This window comes from Sprattus sprattus (genome assembly GCF_963457725.1).
Source record: "Sprattus sprattus genome assembly, chromosome: 6".
NCBI classification, from domain to species: domain Eukaryota; kingdom Metazoa; phylum Chordata; class Actinopteri; order Clupeiformes; family Clupeidae; genus Sprattus; species Sprattus sprattus.
The window spans coordinates 36,303,645-36,324,191 of NC_137925.1; positions in this window are offsets into that span (position 1 = coordinate 36,303,645).

Genomic DNA, 20,547 nt, shown 5'->3' on the forward strand with positions numbered 1-20,547 from the left:
AAGACCTTTGCAACCTTATTGTTGCAAGACATACTCATGGCATTGGTTACAGATGCATTTCTAAACTTCTGAATATTCCAGTGAGCACTGTTTCGGGCCATAATCTGGAAGTGGAAAGAATATCATTTCACCATAAACTGGCCACGACCAGGTGCTCCTCGCAAGATTTCTGACAGAGGAGTGAAAAGAATTATCAGAAGAGTTGTCAAAGAGCCAAGGACCACTCGTGGAGAGCTTCAGTAAGACCTGGAATTTGCAGGTACAGTTGTTTAAAAGAAAACAATAAGTAATGCACTCAACCCCCATGGCCTGTATGCACGCTCTCCACATAAGACTCCATTGATGAAGAAAAAGCATGTTGAAGCTCGTTTAAAGTTCGCAGCACGAAATTTGGACAAGCCTGTGAAATACTGGGAGAATATGGTCTGGTCAGATGAGAGCAAAATGTAACTCTTTGGATGACATAATGCACACCATGTTTGTAGGAGACATGGCACTGCACATCATCCCAACAGTGAAGTTTGAAGGTGGGAACATCATGGTGTGGGACTGCTTTTCAGCATATGGTACTGGCAAATGTCACACAATTGAAGCAAGGATGAATGGAAAAAATGTATCAAGACATTCTTAATTAAAATCTGCTGCCATCTACCAGGATGATGAAGATGTAACGAGGGTGGACATTTCAGCAAGACAATGAACAGCCAAGGAAACTCTCAATTGGTTTCAGAGAAAGAAAATAAAGCTGCTAGAATGGCCAAACCAATCACCTGACTTGAATCCAATTGAAAATCTATGGAAAGAACTGAAGATCAGAGTTCATAGAAGAGGCCCAGGGAACTTTCAAGAATTGAAGCCTTTTTGTGTTGAAGAATGGGTCAAACTCACATCTGAGCAATGCATACAAGTAGTTTCTCCATACAGGAAGCGTCTTGAAGCTGTCAAAGGCTTTTGTACAAAGTATTCAATAAATATCAGTAAGCGTGTTCAATACTTTTTTCCTGTGTCATTTCATATTATTAGACATAGCCTAACTTAATTTCTGAACTAATTTGTTTTGGTTTCTTTGTATGTTTGGATTACCTGGGTTGTTACAAACATCTGGTGAAAATTTCATGTCAATACCACCTTTGGAAATATATTTACTGAGAAAAATGGTGACGTGTTCAATACTTATTTTACCCGCTGTATGTGCCTCACCTTTGACGTCCATGGCAATGAGACGAGGGGTGTAGGTGACCTGTCCCCCGAGGGTGACCCCCTCTCTGAACATGACATCACTCTGCAGCTCCTCGGGAGACCCATCTGAGTCATAACAGAGAGATGCTTCCTGCCATAAAGTATGAGGCAAAAAGCAGATAAATAGTTAGAACAAGGGGAGAGAATTGGAGAGAAAAGCATCAAGAATACCCTTAATCATTGTTTTAAGGCAGTGTGGGCTTGGTACTTTTTACAGAACATTACAGGGTACTAAATATTCATTCTGGCTGGGCGATATAGACTAAAAAATGTAATCTTTTATGTATTTTGTATTTAAGATTCTTCAAGGGAGCCACCTTTTGCTTTGATGATAGCTTTGCACAATCTTGGCACTCTCTCAATCATTTTCATGAGGTAGTCAACTGGATTAGTTGTCTATTACCAGGTGTGCCTTGTCAAGAGTTAATTTCTGGCATTTCTTGCCTTCTTCATGTGTTTGGGACCATCAGATGGGATGTGCAGAGGTAGGGTTGGTATACAGTGAATAGTCCTATCACTACTTCTACTGTACTAATCCATATTATGGCAAGAACCACGCCACTAAGTAAAGAGAAACGACAGACCATCATTACTTTAAGACAGGGAGGTCAGTCAATCTGAAAAAAATTCAAGAACTTTGAATGCATCCTCAAGAGCAGTCGTGAAAACGATCAAACGCTTCGACGAAACTGACTCTCATGAAGACCGGCCTCATTACAGTTACAAGCCTCAAAAACTGCCAATTTACATCACCTCAGATTATGACACATCTATAGGACCTATGTAAGAATGCCCTTCATAGACTACAGCTCAGCATTCAATACCATCATCCAAGACATACATACTAATCAGGCAGACTAACTGCACTAGGCCTCTCCCCCTCCATCTTCACCTGGATAAAAGACTTCCTCACTAACCGCCCACAAACTGTGAAACTCGGCCCCCACCTCTCCTTCACCATCACGCTCAGCACTGGCTCTCCAAATGACTGTGTGCTGAGCTCACTACTCTACTCCTTGTACACAGGTGACTGTACTGACCCTTGACCCTTCCCACCAACACCATCATCAAATTTGCTGACACCACTGTGATCGAACTCATCTCAGGAGACGACGAACCATACAGAGAAGAGGTACAGAAACTGGCCGTGTGGTGCTCAGACATAAATCTGTCACTGAACACCACATAAACAAAATAACTCATTCTGGACTACAGGAGGCAAGGTGCAGATCCGTCTCCACTCCACATCAACGGGGACTGTGTGGAGAAGGTCCACACCTTCAAGTTCCTAGGAGCCCACTCATCCGATGACCTCTCATGGTCTGGCAACACCTCAGCGATAGTTGAGAAGGCACAGCAGCGATTACACCTCCCTCCTGAGAGTACTCTGGAAAAACAACCTAGAGTGTAATCTGAAGGTGGCCTTCTAACGCACCACTCTCAAAAGTGTACTGACCTACTGCATGTCAGCGTGGTACTCCTGTTGCAGTGTTTCCCCTGATGGCCATCAGAACATTAAACACAGACATGCACTTAACTTGGAATTTCATTGTGCAATATTAATACACTAATCTTTGTATTCGACTGCACTTATGGCATCTCGGTCACTCAGTGTATAAACAAAATGTTACTGTTTTTATTGTGATGCACCTCAGCCAAGTACTTGTACTCTATACCACCACACTTTGTTGAACTCTTTATATTTAATTTTAGCTATTTGTAGTTTTTTTTAGCTAGTTGTACTATTCTTGTGTTGTATGTTGTCCCTCGTCGCACCAACAGTGTCCCACAACACTGTTAACAATTGCTTCAATTCAAGTCTGTTCCATACCAGCTTGACACTGAGATACGCTCCAAAATCTTAACGGTTCTTCCTGCCCATGCCACACTTTTCGATGTAAAATGAGAGGGAGCACAAGAACTGAGTGTCTAGCAGCGATTATCATATCCTAGACATATAAACTCCTCAAAAAAAGTTCGGAAACATTTCTTCAGTCGATTATCCCTCCCCTTTAATAATACCAATTGGTATTATATTGTATATCGTTGGAAAGCCTGATTAGTCACCTTTACAACGAGGTACAACTTGTAAGGATCGTGCATTCGTGGAATGAGCAACACAGCTAACCATGTGGGTAGCGGCCCACATTTTTTTGCCAAAACCCCCTGCAATATTCTTCTGTTGGTATTCACTCTTGTTTTGTGTTGTTTGGTGGATTGGATGATTCTCCCACAGTATTAAGGAAAAAACAACACATATTGACCATTTTTACACTTTATTCATTTTACACTGTCAGGGACCTCAGTAGCATGTGGAAGATCCATACGCAGCCACAACAGCTTGGCACCTCCTGTGGGATGGCATCCCATTCCTGAACCAGAATTTGTAGCAAGTCAGCCAACATGGTTGCGTTGGTCACTCTGGCACGAACTGCACACCCAAGCAGATCCCACAAGTATTCAATTTGGTTTAGGTCTGGACCTCTCTACTCCCAAGTTCTTGAGGTACTCTGTGACGATCCTGCCTCTGTGGGGGTGAGCGTTGTCATCCTGGAGGATGGAGTTAAGTCCCAGATTCTGGAGGTATGGGGTCGCCATTGGCTCCAGAATCTCATTCCGATATCTCACTAAATTCCAACAGAAGAATATTGCAGGGGATTTTGGCAAACATTTTTGGGATGCTACCCACACGGTTAGCTGTGTTGCTCATTCCACGAATGCACGATCCACATGCTACTGAGGTCCCTCGACTGAAGAAACGTTTCCAAACTTTTTTTTTTGGATTTTGGCAAAAAAATGTGGGCCGCTACCCACACGGTTAGCTGTGTTGCTCATTCCACGAATGCACGATCCTTACAAATTGTACCTTGTTGTAAAGGTGACTAATCAGGCTTTCCAACGATATACAATACAATACCAATTGGTATTATTAAAGGGGAGGGATAATCGACTGAAGAAATGTTTCCGAACTTTTTTTGAGGAGTTTATGATGCATGTATATGTCTGTGGGCAGGATCTCAAGCACGTGCAAAAGTTGTTGTTGTCCAATTGGAATCTAGATTCGAGAGACACATGCGCACCCAGTCCGATTCCCAGCGGAATCGAATCGTGTATCCAGGGGTTTACATCGGAGTCCAGTCGGACTCAAGTCGGACACAGGAAATCTAGATTTGGGGAGACACATGAATCGGATCTTTGATTTAAATCGGACTGAAATCGGAAACTGGACACGAGTATGTGTGTGTCAGTGTGTGAAAGTGCAGATTCAAAGTTTAAGACTACAATCCAAATAATTAAACATTGTTTTCTTTGGCCGCTACATTTTCTGTCAAACACATAAATAAAACATTTTCATAAAGTAGTCATACAGTTTTGTACGTGTGAATTTGTACTTTGTCTTGATCCTGCAGTTGTATCTGTCTGTTCTGATATAACCTTCTCCAGATCATACACAATATTGAATGATCCTAAAGGTCACAGAAAGCAGTATTGGCTGTCCATCTAGAGTACAAGAGTAATTGTGTTCGGTCAGGCAGCACTACAGTGCAACAATGCAGAGAAACATTACTAAATTGCAAAACCCTCACAGAAAAGTTAGCTAAACCAAGGCAGGTCCTTTCTAATGCTTCCTTTAGACGTTTACAGTTGTTGTTTACAGTGTACATTGTTAACAGTTTTCAGTGTAATTGTCTGTAAATGATATTTATTGAAATAGCTGTATTGGATTCCCCCTTACTTGTGACCTTCAGTGCCAGAGTAGCTTTATGCACAGAGGTCAAACCAAATGTAAAGAAACTGTAGAAAATGAAAAGAAAACCTTGCCTTTTGTAAATGTTAGAAAACAGACGCCCACCTCTACGCTCGCAGCCCTGCTCCACAGGTGCACCAGGCTATTTATTAAGGCCGCCTGCGCTTTGCCGAGGCGTTTTTGAAGCGTCAATGTTTTTAGAAATGTGTCTGGTGTGTTCGCGGTCTTGTGTGTGTGTGTGTGTGTGTGTGAGTATGTGTGAGTGTGTGTGTGTGTGTGTGTATGTGTGTGTGAGTATGTGTGTGTGTGTGTGTGTGTGTGTGTGTGTGTGTGTGTGTGTGTGTGTGTGTGTGAGAATGAGAGAGAGAGAAATGAATTCCAAGGTATAGAGACTGGCTGTTCATAGTATGTTAAGGAATTTTGGTAAGGTAACCCTAGAGGACACTACATGCCATGCTGAAGAACTAGAGTGAATTAACACTTCTACCTCTAATCATCAATCATAGGATTCATTCATGCACCTTAAATGGCAGGTTTGGATAACACAGTCATTTTCTGTCTATGGACCACCTGAAGAAGCCTGGCCGTCTCATGTATAAAACTTGAGTTCCGCAAGTGGTCTCACCCACGAATCACACCGGACTCAGGGTGAACATATTTTTTAGAAAAGGGAGAATGGTTTTATTCTAAGAGAATAAAGAAAGCAAACACTGATCTGGCTAGTCTACTGTGGCTTTACTGATATCAGCTAGGCGTAACTGTGCAAACATCATAAGATTCTAAAAATTCAATTTTTTTTTTATCTTTTAGAATTCCAAAAATCAGGCACCATGGATAAAAATGCCTCCTTAATGTGTGATTAAATCCATAACCAGTGTCAATATGATTCCCCAGTAAATTGGCAACATTTCTTTTACTTTAGAATTCACCTGCTTATTGTAACCAGGCATCAAACTTCTGATTATGTCATAAAGGTGACCAAGCAGTGTCATGATGTCATAGAACATAACTCTGACTCTAAATTCCATTTCACTCTCCTGAGACACTGCAGACTTTGGAGTGTAGAGGATAGTTGACTTTTTGGATAGTTGTTGGAAAGTTTCAAGGTGAATTGATGGGATTTTTCGGCTTTTTTAACTGCTGCTCATCCGAGCAGCAGAAGGAAGGTGTGGTGGTGAAGGGAGAGAGGAAAACTACCAAGGAGCTTAAGGAGACTCTAAAAAAGTACAAATTAGAGGACTTGAGGACAGAACTCAAGGCTTTGGGCATTCAGGTTAATGAAGACCAGGACAAAAAGACCCGAAAAAATGACAAGAAACTTAAGAGGGAGCTGAGAAAGGTTCTCCTGAGGGAACTGAAGAGAGTGGAGCTGCAGAGACAAGAGAATAAAGGGGGGGAGAGCGAAGCAGATGAGGCGCCTGAGGTCCTACAGGAGAGACAGGAGAGAGTGGAACCAGAGGTGGGACAACACGAATCTGAGGACAGACAACAAGCAGCTGATATGGAGAGCACTGGACAGCAGCAGGATGGAGACTCCACAGGAAATGGACCACTGAGGGAGAAGAAGAGAATGGAGAAGGTTGCCATGGTCATGAAAATACTGGATGACATATCTGACATGGATGACGTCAATGAAATTCTGAATGAGGCTGTATCCATTCTGCGTGAGTACAAGGACATACCACAGATCCACTCAAATACATATCCAAGCACTTAAGTGTAAAGTTAATTTCTGTGAAAATTACCTGGTTTAGGACTAGCTAAAACTGCTAGTATGACAGAACAAACTGAAAAGGAGATGAATCAGGAGGTGGTGGCTGCTCCTTACGACATTTTGGACAAGGTTGACTCGGCTATTAGTGAGTATAATTAGCAGAGTGCATACTCCTGTTTTTGATCCAGCACTGATGTTACTGAACTTCTTCACTTTTGTGTGTTTAAAATCAGACCAGGAAAGCATAAGAAAAGAAGGGAGAGTTGAAGCCGTGTCCATACTTACTGGCATTCTAGATGACGTAGACTCAGCTCTGAGTGAGTTTCAGTTATGACAAATCAAAGAATATTTAATCTTCCAGTGCTTGTGCTGATTAAGTTACTCACATGATATTCCCTTGGATCTGATAACAGAGCTGACCGAAGAAAAAGAGAAAACTAGAGTTGAAATAAAGGATGTTCTCAGCAACATTCTTGATGATGTGGACACAAGTATGAGTGAGTATAAGACCTAACAGCTATGTTAAAATTGGGTTAATCTTCAAGAATTGGTGCTGATGTGTCTTGCCAATCAATATCTGATAACAGAGCGGAAAGGAGAAAAAGATGAGGCTGAGACATCTGAGGTGGAGGCTGTACTTAATGATCTTTTGGACAGTGTAGACACTGCTCTTGGTAAGTTTAAGGCTAAATAACAGAACAGCATTACCTAGGTTATTCATGAATATTTGAATCAACCACCCTGCACACATTTGACTTCATATCTGTCAGCAGAGCTGGATGGCACAGTCCAAATAGAGCCGGATCATACTCTGGATCAGGTGGACACTGATCTGAGTAAGTAGTTTTAGGGCAAAACACATATCTCAACAAAGCTATTCAAATAAAGCTTTTCACTGACTTATCTTCCTTATGTGTGCATTAGATCTGAGCAGAGACCTGGAAACAGCAAAAGAGGAGAAACAAGATCAAATAGAGGCTGAGTCCAGTGCTGTTCTCTTTGAGGTGGAGTCCAGTGCTGCTCTCTTTGAGGTGGAGTCCAGTGCTGTTCTCTTTGAGGCTGAGCCCAGTGACTATCTACTTGAGGTGGACTCTGCTGTCTGTAAGTATAATGCTGGAGCCCTCACTACTTTGCTAAGCAAGTGAGTTTGATTTGAGTTCAAACGTATTGTGTATGAAATCACATCTAGATAGAACTGAGAAAAAGGCTCAACATCATTGTGTGCTAATGAGCAGGGGACATGATTTCTGAGAAGGAAAACACTTACAAACGAATTATCCATATGATATATACATATAAATGAAGGCTAAAGTTCACATACAAGTCTTTATACTGTACATATTCATTTTCGTATATGTCTGCCTTTGGCTCAAGCTGAGCTCCAGAGACTTGGAGTTATTACAAAGGAGATGAAGGACAAGGAGCCAGTGAAGGGTACGCAGTATTCTTAATTGCAGAGAAGACATTTCAGTCAAACGACAAAACATGACTCCCTTAAAACCGTTAATTTCCTTTAAACTGTGCAGGTGAGGAGAGTGCTTCCTCAGCCGCAGTCAAAAGCAAGACCAGGAGAGGCAAAAGAGGGAAAGGAACAAAGGGAGCAAAAACAACTATAGCAAATAATGAGAGTGGCCATCTTCAACATCAGGATGAAAACAAAGGGCAAATAAAGGAGCCAGAGGAGCAGGGAGGAAGAGGAGGGAACTACAGGCAGGGCAAAGGCAAATGGAGACCAGCTCCTGTGGAGAGGGAAAAGAGTGGCCAGTGGTTTCCATCATATGGAGCCAGACAGCAATCTGGTTATCATCCCAGCAGAGGAAACAAGAAGGGAGAGAAGATGGACAACAGAGGAAAACCACCAACAGAGAGACAACAGAGGGAGGAGATGAAGATGGCACCACAGAGGCAGGGGAACCGAGAGGCCCAAGCAGTGGGACAGAACAGGACAAGAGGGAGAGATGGAATGGTGGAGAGAGGACCCAGAACTTGGTGGAACCACAGCTGGCAGCAGGGGACCCAGGCAGACTACTGTTGGTATAGCCGAGATGAACACTGGTGCGAGTACTGTTGGTATGACCAAGGTGAACACTGGTGTGAGAGGAGGAGATTTGCAAAGAACTAGAGGGACAGAGAAGGGGAGTTGGACGAGAAGACAGATGGAGCACATAGTCATGATGATCTGACAAGAGCGGTGATGGAGGCAATTCCGCTTGCAAATGACATACAAATCTCCTTCTTCAAATCAAAACAAAACATTTATCTTTCATTACCATAATTATTTGCTTTTAAAACCTTTTTAAAACCCTAATAAAATAATAATCACATCTTGGTCAAATCAACTATTTTCATTGCTGAATAGAATACATACTCAGAATGAAAACAAAATAATCCAAAGACTGTTTGTTTATGTATTTCTAGTGGTGAATATAGAGACTTGATCTCATGTGTATTTTTGTGTACTTGCTTCTGTTTTTGTGTGTTTTACAGATTAATGAGTTTAACTATGACTAACATGATTAATCTAGCATAAGCTAGGAAAATTGCCATGTTATTAAAATTAAGTCCACTGTCTGTAATGTTAGTGTCGAATTGTTTTTGTTTAACTTGTTTACGTCTTATCACTTTTTCGCAATTAACTGATTAAAAGCATATAAATGTATAGATAAACATGTCTATGAGGAAGAGGGTGCATGTCACGAGTTGGGACATTTGTTGGCCTCTAGAGGCCGCTGAAGGACTCCATGTGCTTTGGTCCAGAGTCAGACCTTTCATCTCTTTGTATTTATACCTGGCCCTTTGTCAAACTCATCACTGAGTCTTAGTGGTCTGTGTATCTCAGGTCCCCACACTGAAGTTACTTCGGGTCTTCCCCCGAGTCTTTTATTTATTTTTTGGTGGTTCTTGTTTTCGCTCTTGGCAGTTTAGCAGTTAGAATAGGATAAAGTTGACTTGTGGATAGTTGTTGGAAAGTTTCCAGGTGAATTCATGGGATTTTTCGGCTTTTTTAACTGCTGCTCAGACGAGCAGCAGGAGGAAGGTGTGGTGGTGAAGGGAGAGAGGAAAACTACCACTGAGAAGTGGTAGTTTTTTTCACGGTTGTGAAGTGTGCATGAAATCATTTTGCGTCCAGATACTGATAACGCCAACAGGCACGGTGATCCCAATTGTAGCCCAATTCTGTTACACGTTTAGCACAACGAATTGCCTGATTCTAGGTACCCGACCCACACCATCTTTTCTTTAGTGTGTTGTGAATTAGTATGGTTGCATACGTGGAATAACTCAACTCATTTAGAACTGAGCAGAACACTTGTGTTACTGTGCAGAGTTTTCTACGCAATTCTTCGCTTTAGACGCAAGCCTCCATGGCGCAGGGCAGTGTAGGTAAAGAAGACTTCGTATCAAAATTCCGATTGGATTGATTGACATGGGCTTTGCCCAGTCAAAATCCAGCCCGAAGCTGAGGGGAAATGAAGAGGAACAATAACAACATCTGGTAGTGAGAAGAGGAAGAAGAAAAAAGAAGACGAAGAAAATAAAAAGAAAGACAGCGGTAAGTGGAGTGGAGTGGATGATTTAGGCTTAGCATAACATTAACAGACGACTGCTGTTATTGAAAAATGTGGCTAGGCTACTTTGTCCAACTAATAACTTGAATAGCAGCTAGCGTTAAAGCAAACCTATGCAGAAATAGCTAAACGCTAGTGATGCTAACGAATAGCAAAACCTGTTGAAATTAGCTTACTTTGACAATATGACGAACTAGTTAGTGAACAACTTTCATAACACAGTCAAACATTAAGCAAGTGCAACACAACAACACACTTAACCCATTCTGAAGGATAAAATATTTGCATAATGTTGCTTTTATCTTGTTAATGCTGTGATGGCAATGAAAGCCATGCTCAAGGAGAAAAATGAAACATCTCTTCCCTATCTCTATTCCCTCGTCAGGATCATTACTTAAATTTATGACGAAACGGACAGATAAAGTGCCCCTACCAAATCCTGATGATGAAAACCGTAAGTCCAGTGTTCCACTTGAATTGTTAACTGTAGCTGCTACCTGTTTGCTTGCTAATTATTTGTAAAGATTCTTTATGAACATACACGGCTCTTCTTAATGCTGTAGAATGCTCCATTCATTTGAATGGGGCTTCCGAACGTTATGTGGTCAACTATTTTTCGATAATTGACCATTGCTATGTTTACTTTTACTTGAGTAGATTTTTAGATGGGAAATATTACTTGTACTTAAGTACAATTGTATCAAAGTAATTGTACTTTTACTTGAGTACAACATTTCAGTACTTTTTACACCTCTGGAGTTCAATGTATTTTACCTCAATTGATAACATATGATAGCCTGGATACCAGCCTGAACTCCGCCCACAAAATTTTTGGTCTGGAGATTCAGTCTGGAGTCGAGTTAGCTGGGAGGGTTTAAACGGCCCCGAAAAGTGATCTGACCATTCAAATTGTAAGGGCGGGCTTTATACGTTGATGGACAGATATAGATAGAATACCGGTATACATCAAACAAAGATGGCGCCGTCTCGGAAGCTTAGTGGGACATATTTTATATGATTTAAGCTATCTACACGACTTTTATATGTCTACATTGACTCGGTTAGTTGTGTATACGCAAAACGAGTGTTGCCCAGGATTATAGGTCTTAACTGAAGCACTCTAGAGCATTATTGATAGGTTATGCTAACGCGTAGAAAAAAAAAACATTCAAACGAATGGTAGCTTCTAGCCTTGAGTGCTAATTAAGTAACGTGAGCAGGCATCTCAACAGATATGACAGCGCATTCATTTTGAAAGAGGAACAGAGAAACGCGATCAAGGCATTTGTCGATTGAAAAGATGTTTTTGCCGTCCTTCCTACGGGATCAGGTAAAAGTTTAATCTATCAGATGGAAATACTACGTTGCTCTGATTGGTTCTAGGTATCCAATTCAGCGAAGAGGAATTTTCTTTCCTGGTTCGTTGAAACACGCCCCATAATCACAGCCCAATAGTCCGGTCTCAGACTCATATTCTGACTAGAATTATGAGTATGACATCGTCAGGCTAAACATATGACATGCTCTGAAAAGATACTTTAAAGGCACCCAGTGCAACTTTATGTAAACATTCAATGAAAAATAAACATTCAATTTCTAGTCTTTTTTACACGTAGTAAGTTTCAATAACTCCATACCATTACATATCGACATTCAAGGAGCAAAGATGAGATGTCGTTGTGTGGTGAGAACTGATAGAAAATCGTAAACAACAACAATCGCCGGTGGGGAGAAGCCATTTTTCCATTGACTGGAAGCCTGCTTTATTTATTGCAGGTTAAAAAAAATAAAGAAAATGGCAGCGATGTTGTTGTTATCGATTTTCTATCTGTTCTCACAACACAACGACGTCTCATGTTTGCTGTATGAATGTCGGTATGTAATGGTATGGAGATATTGAAACTTACTACGTGTAAAAAAGACTAGCAATTGAATGTTTATTTTTAAGCCTCGAAAGTTGCACTGGGTGCCTTTAATATATACCGTTTTTTTTGCACATCAGGTCTAGCATCATCCACTTCCAGTGAAAAATAAGTGTTTTTCATGTTTGGAACACGTTATAATATTTTGAATAAAAAAAAGCTTTTATTTCATACATTTCGCGTCGGCATCATATTTTTTTTGCCTAATATTAGGGTGATGAACACTGGTCGGTAGGGCCCCATAAGAATTTCTGCCTAGGGCCCCCACACTCCCTAGAATCGCCCCTGCTGCTACCTATGATACAAGCACATGTGTATATGATTTATGTTGTATGTATGTCTTTGAGGTAGTGTATAAGCCCTATGTGTATGTGTGATAGAGATTATTTCCAAACACTGTTAATGACTTAAGAATATAATAATCAAGTGACTTGTATGAATATATTCCTGTGAATTATGTGCTTATGAAAGCAGGAGCATGGCTTTTCTCTCTGTGTGTGTAACTAGAATATTAGGTGCCACTAAGTCTGCATATGAACAAGAGCATGTTTAGACCAGAGGAGATAAGAAAGGAACTGTGCTTCTTCCGACCTTGTGCAAAACTGCCATCCTTGCAAGACAGGGAGCCTCGGCCGTGAGAAATCCACCACGTGATCATCCCTGCTCAAAGCTAAACTTCTGACTATATAAACTTTGTGCGAAGAGTTTATCAGGGCTTCACTGTCAGCCTCGGCTGGGAGGGGAGCCCAATTGCAATTGTTGTTGTTTGTTTGTCTAATAAATATACTTTCATGCAGCTCCGGAGTCCTGAGGTAACTAGGGTGATTTTTCACCTATCAATGTGATTTATGTATGTATGTTTGTATGTGTGGCTGATTTTCTTTATTCTAATCACAGTTGACTCAATTCTGGTGAGCAAGACTGTGGACCTCAACATTGATGATGTCAAGCTCAAACCTGCAGGTTAATGCACTTAGACATAACACATATATATTAGACATAAAACAATATCCACTGTATAATATTTCTCAAATCTTATGCACATATTTTAGGGCAAAATGTTAACATTACTAACATTTCTAATGCTGTTTTGATGTTATTGTTATAACCATGAAAAGTTAGCAATTACTTATAGGATTACATCATGCTACCATGGTACTCTACATCATATATGTGCAATTTAGTGTCAGCCATTCATAATCATAATTGGTTGTGCTGTTGTGCGCCATTAGTCTAATTATCATTTTCATATAATGCATTGGGACATGAGATGTGCCACAAAATTATAAACAATAACATCAACAACGGTCTCATATAACAATAAGTTATCATGCAAGTTGGCACAAATGTGCGTATAGTGTGTGTATCTGTAGTCATCTTTTGACATTTCCTTCGCTTTGTCATAACTTTGTCTTAGGATGTGGAGGGGGAATAATTCACCTAAAACAGTGTTAACAGTCCCCTCTGTATATGCTGTGAATAAAGGCCTTACTCCTACCACTTTTATATTTAAATGCCACAACAATAGTGTGAAATGTCCTAATGAATGGACTGGCTTTAAAGTAACACTATGCAACAATTATACTTCAGGATTAGGGTTAGGATACGCAGTTTTACCTTAAAAAACAGCTTGCAAAAAATTGGGGCGCTACAATGACTTTTAATATGGAGAATCGCCTCCGTGCCATTGCCATACCAGGGTCCATAGGCATATAACTTTGTTCTGTAGTTTGCCTGTGGCAGCCTGACTTGTTTACTGTCTGCCGAGCTAGTAAGTAGCTTATTTGCCGTCTTGCCTTGTCTTGTGTTGCACTTGCTTGATGTTTGACTGTATAAGGACAGTCGTTGAGTAACAAGTTTGTCATAATGTCAAAGTCAGCACATTTCAAAGGATTTTGTTAGTTTTAGCTGCTAGCATACCGGTAGCGAATAGCTATTGATCCGTTGTGCTGCTTTAAAGCTGATAGCATGCATGAGATGTTGTAGCCCTTGTAAACTTAGCGTGTTAACTTAATGTGTGCATTAATCACGAGTGGTGTGGATGTAAACGGTTTTGTAGTGGCATAATATAAGAGTGCTCTGATTGTGTGTACAAACGTAACCAATGAGCTGTAGTGTTACCGTGTACTCGATAATAATTTAATTAATATTCTGTCTTTAGGGTTTTGCTCCGGGGTTATCACATTTCTTGATTTGCCTTCCGTTTTCAGAGTGCTGTCTTTAGGGTTTTGATTTCGGCGTCATCACGATTCTTGCTTTGTCTTTCATTTTCAGAGTTCGAGGGTTGCAATGTCACTTTCTAGGCTGTTTCACTCATAGTCTGGAGCTTCCTCTCTGTAATGTTCTTGAGATTCACTTTTGGCATGTAATTATACAGAGTCGGGCTTACTCTCAGTGTTTCCCACACATTGACGAGACTATGGCGCCCCGCCATAGTCTAATTTCGGCCTCCATAGTCTCTGCGTGCACATGTTTTTTTTTCTTTTTTCTTTTTGCTCAGACGAAGTTGGTGATGCTCTCATTGGGATTGCATGAGAGCACGAATTTCGGCTGTCTGCCTGCGACTGTGCCGAAACAAAACACTGTTGAGATATGTTCATTATATCACGTACTGCATAATCCTGAACTAGCATAGTTCAAATCCCCCTTTTATAGTCTGTACCTTAGCGCCATCTTGTGGAATTAGTTCTTTGTTAGTGTTAGTTTACTTTACTATTAGTAGGCCACCACCGCGCATGTCTGGTTGAATGTCCCCCTCCCCCCCGGACATTCAACTGGTCATACACGCGCCTAACCCCCCCCCCATATATATATTTAAATGCCACAACAATAGTGTGAAATGTCCTAATGAATGGACTGGCTTTAAAGTAACACTATGCAACAATTATACTTCAGGATTAGGGTTAGGATACGCAGTTTTACCTTAAACTAGCATAGTTCAAATCCCCCTTTTATAGTCTGTACCTTAGCGCCATCTTGTGGAATTAGTTCTTTGTTAGTGTTAGTTTACTTTACTATTAGTAGGCCACCACCGCGCATGTCTGGTTGAATGTCCCCCTCCCCCCCGGACATTCAACTGGTCATACACGCGCCTAACCCCCCCCCCCCCCCCCATAGTCTCCAAAATTTCTGTGGGAAACACTGTACTCTGATATTGAGATAGTCAATGCCTGCGCTCTTCGGGTTAATGGTACTGTGTACCTGTGTCTAACCGCTTAGCCACGTTGCTGGTAAGGATTTAGCCTGTCGGTGCAACCAACTCACATTCCTCCCTCCTCTGGGGTATTTCTCTTCTGTTACTGGAGGGTGGGAATTCGGAATTGTTTAGTGGACTTATGTGAAGTTTTAATTAGCCTATGTTCACTTAAAGGTGCCCCGAGGCAACATTAGAAACTTTAGACTCGAATAATAAACGTTCAATTTCTAGTCTTTTTTTTACACGTAGTAAGTTTCAATAACACCATACTATTACATATAGACATTCAAGGAGCAAAGATGAGACGTCGAAATCGCCTGCCTTCTGTTTTCCACGGTAGATCGCAGGTTATGCTACAAATGGCTTAGCATGGGTGGGATGGGGAAAGATAACACCTTTCCATCCAGACGCAAATGTAGCTAATCGGAATCTGTAAGTGGTTTCCAGATATATATACTGTATAGTTGATCTGTCTAATTTGACGAAGCAGTGAGTTAGCTGTCTTTCAATATCTCTTGTCGAATTATCTCACATGTTTATGGTGGTATGTGTTTAAAAGTTTTAACGTTGTAATGTTCCTAACTTATATATTATTATTTCACCTTAATGTTCTTGAGATTCGTTTCTGGCATGTAATTATACAGAGTCAGGCTTACTCTGATAACAGTCATTAAGAGTCGTTTACAGTCATTAAGCAACTTGGGCCATGGTTGCCACTAGTGGGGATCGAACCTGTGACTTTCAGGTTTTTTAAATCAGTGAAGCAGTGACGGGGTGCCTCCCCTGGCCAAGGGGAAGGGGTGGGGGGCTTTCACACCAATGTGGGCTTCTACGGCAATACACAGGGTCGGAGACTGTCGTAAATCCCACATTTCATGCAGTGCAAGGAGTGAAGATGAGACGCCGTTGTGTGGTGAGAACTGATAGAAAATCGTAAACAACAACAATCGCCGGTGGGGAGAGGCCATTTTTCCATTGACTGGAATCCTGCTTTATTTATTGGTGGCACCAAAACATAAAAGGGCTAAGCTCTTGTGGCTAGTTTAAGCGCTCTTTTTAACGCCCAAAGTATCAAATAATGATGCAAATGTGCTAATATGTTGAAGTAAATATCATAAAGATTGTCTTATCCAGAATATTTCCATTTTGATGCCCTAATGTTGCACTGGGTGCCCTTAAGCGTCCGGGGACCAAGTGAAGTGAACCGTCCATCTTGGTCAGGGACGGACAGGAAAGTGTTTTGTTCTTTCTCTTGTTGAGCTCTCAGTTATGAGGTTTTGCTCAGGGAGTTTAAGATTCCTTTGTTCCTCCGTCAGTGCTGCCTTCTTCTTCCAACTGTGGCAAAGGTGCCCCACCAGCTTCCTAGACAGTGCTGTTGCCCATGACACCATCATCTTTGAGTGCATTTTCTGAACGAAATATAAAGTAGTGTATTACAAACAATTTGAGTTTTGTGATACAGGGCTATTACCATTACACACTCACATTCTCTGTCATTCTGAAATACACACATCAACACCCATGTCCTCTCTCTTATCTCACACACACAACACATAAACAGTTTGTTTGTGTGTGTTTATTTCGAACAGGTGGGCATTCAAACACAGAGAAACATATAAGCACCTAAAATCAAAACACATATTTCAATTTACATATTTGAAAAGGAATGGGGGAGGGGGGGTGTGAATTTCTTTCATCCCACCCACTTTCCACAACTCAACATGATTTATATATTCAGCTTCCTAATCAACACATTATTATAGGCCTACACTGATTTCTATAAATTGCTGAATCTTTCTCTCTCTTGCACACACACACACACACACACACACACACACACACATGATAACTTACCAATAGCAAGATGTAATCTGTGCCCAAAACGCTGGAGCCTCGTCCATTCATTAAGCTGTGCAGCCAGCACCATATTTGTTGCGTTGTCCGTCGTGATGCAGACGTGTTTCTCCTCGTGGAGATCCGCAATATTTTCCCCTGTGTGGTCGTCTGGGAAGTAGGCAGCAAGCTTTGAGGTTGAAATCTTCATCAATTAAATGGACTTTAAGACTCCGGTAAGGTTCAGCTGTGCAGTTTGACCACATATCAGTAGTAGTAGCAAAAACTCCACCATTATAAGCTCTGCGGCGACATTCTCTTCGCATTTTTTTGTACAGCTCCACGATGGCAGTCTGACTGAAGTATGTACGGGAGGGTATACTGTACGTTTATCAAGCGTATTTATCAATGCCGTGAACCCAGGCTTGGTCACCGTGCTGAGAGGCACCATATGGAACTTGGTTATTGCCCAAGTGATTTCCCCGTGCCATTTTGAATTGCGATCATATGGAGTGACAATATCAAACATTTCGGTGATCGGTCAGTGATCCCGGTCATGAGGTATTTGGCTTGTCTGGCGCACTGGTGCCCGGCATTTTGGCCATACAACTGTCGTACATGGTTTTATGGTTGTTGTTCTGCCCCCGCTTCTGTGTGTATGGCTAGGTCCGTCTAGCTTGCTACATCAGCTCGGCAGATAGTTAACAGTCTTTCCCCAAGTGAAACGTTGAAGCTTCAATTTCTTTTGAATTGTTTACTGAAGAAAATACTGTAAAACTAAAACAGACATACAGAATGTATTTTAGTAATAATAATACGCAACGTTGTCTTCAAACCACAAGAATCTACAACATGTAGCTTAATGCTAATTTACATGGGAAACTATAGACGTTAGCGATTTAGCATATTCATATTCATATTAATATTCATATTCAAACCATTTAAACAAACTTCATGTCACTACAAATGTATACAAGTAATATTTAAACAACTGTTATCAGGAAAACACTTACAAACGCTTTTTGACCATTTAGATCGGCAGGAAAAATCGTACTGCTCAACTTAAATTTGTATCGTGTTGTTACCACGGAAACACTGTCAGATTAATACAACTGTTCGGTTGGAACTCTTCACGACTAGAGGGTGCTATTTCCCTGCACAAATGACAACAGAACAGCAGTTGTAGTGTCCTCCAATTAGACACTTCATACAGACGCCGTCGGAGTTTTCAATAGTTCCGTTTTAATAACTTAAAATTGTCACTGAAGTATTAATCATAAAGTTGCAATGCAACTAAAACAGATAGATTAACAGAATCAAAACTCATACAACCAACAGAAACAATTGAAAAACCATGTGCCTGCCAGCGTCCCCAGGTTCCAAGAAAATAAAACGTTCAAATGCCCTAGCCCAGAGGCTACCCACCTCCCAAATCAGCACAGGTGAGGCAATCCAATGAACATGCCAGGTGTCATCAATCAACTCTGCCAGCAGGGTGGCTCAACCTTCAATCAAGAAAAAGAAATCCAACAAAAGTGCAATTGGCTCCTACATAAGTGCTAGAACAATTTTGTAGTGTTACCCCGTGAAGTAGCAACAGTAGCAAGGCATGCCCTGCACAACACCTGATTCTGCGCAGCATCATCTTTTTTTTAAGCCAAAATAATCGGCAGGGACCTCCCGATACGATGCTATCACGATACTTAGGTGGCGATTCGATATGTATGGCGATTCTGTGGGTATTACGATTTTGCAAGTGATTCGATACAACGATTTCTTGCAATTTCTTTTGGTTATTATTTTTTTTGAACTGGACCATGGAAAACAGTTGAATCATACATTCAATTACAACACAGTCTAATTCACTTTGAGCTTTCCAAGTTTAATTTTATTTCAAGTTTGAATTTCTTAATCTTAACATTAACTTAATGACTGCAGGGCAGCCAATAGAGAAAATGAATACAAATGTGCCCTTTTATTGTATAGCCCCTGTAAACTGCACACAATCTGACAGATTAAGAAATGAATGCCACTTAGGCTACTTTTAAACAATGAATAAAAGGTAAATTAAATAGAATCAGTACAAGTTTTCTTAAAATAAGGGCTGTCAATAGATTTTAAAACATTTTGAAATTCATGATTCTAAATGTATCGCGATTAAAAGTTTGCGTTTCTTTTCAAGACTACATCTTATAAATTAACGAGTAATCACTTCAGACAGCGTGTATTTTAGACACTGTTGTTTAATTGTATTTTTTTCATGCTCTCTCGCCGTCATACGAGGAATGACACAATGGTGCCCCTCTAGGGATAAGCAATTCGAATCACCTCAGTCAGCCCACCGTCTTCAACTACCGGCAACCCAAACTGCTACAGAGTTGGCCAACGTTCTTCCAGACGTGCGATTTAAACTGTTGAGGTGCAGCATGAATTTCGGAACCAACGTCTGACATGTTGGCAGTCCAACATGTTAGCCTTTGTATTCCTACCTAGTTACTATGTACTATGTGGAACTCACGAATAGAATGCATTGCGCAATATGTAGGATTATAAGCGGCAACATTTTTTCCCGCCTTATATTCAATAATTAAAAGCAGGCTAGACAAAGACTCAATTTTTGAGGCAGCGTGGCGATTAAAAAATCGTCACACACAAGAATCGCGATTTGTAACTGAATCGATTTTTCCCCCATCCCTACCACCAACGTGCTGTTTCTCTTCATTACTAAAGTCTCAGTTGTGTCAGTTTCTGACTTATGTTGAGCCAGAGGCAGAGTAACAGGTTAAAGGGCAGCATGAAATGTTGATGCAGCCCAGTGCCCTGCTCTCTTTCACTCGCATCACGTGACCATGTTGTAATCGTTCAGCCCTATGCTATTGTGTATGTATGAAATGCTCTATATAAATAATGTTGCCTTCCCTTGAAGTTCAGTGTCTCATTGATCAGAGGATACTAGCTCTAGCTCATGGAGCTCTCCTTGTATTCTAGTCCCGAAACCCAACTTGTTTCTTGTACTGATTACAGAAAGGTGAATGCAGTGACCAAGCCGGACTCGTTTCCACTCCCACGAATGGAAGACTGTGTGGACAGAGTAGGCTCAGCACATTTAGCACCAAGCTTGACTTGCTAAAGGGATGTCGGCAAGTCCCCTTGACACCTCGTGCTACAGAAATCTCTGCATTTGTTACCCCCGAATGCTTCATGCAATATTCCATTATGGCGTTTGGACTTTGCAACGCTCCAGCCAGTTTACAACGCCTAATGTGCTAAGTTTTAGCTGGCATGCAGATTTGTACCTTGACGACACAGTCCTACACACGTCATCC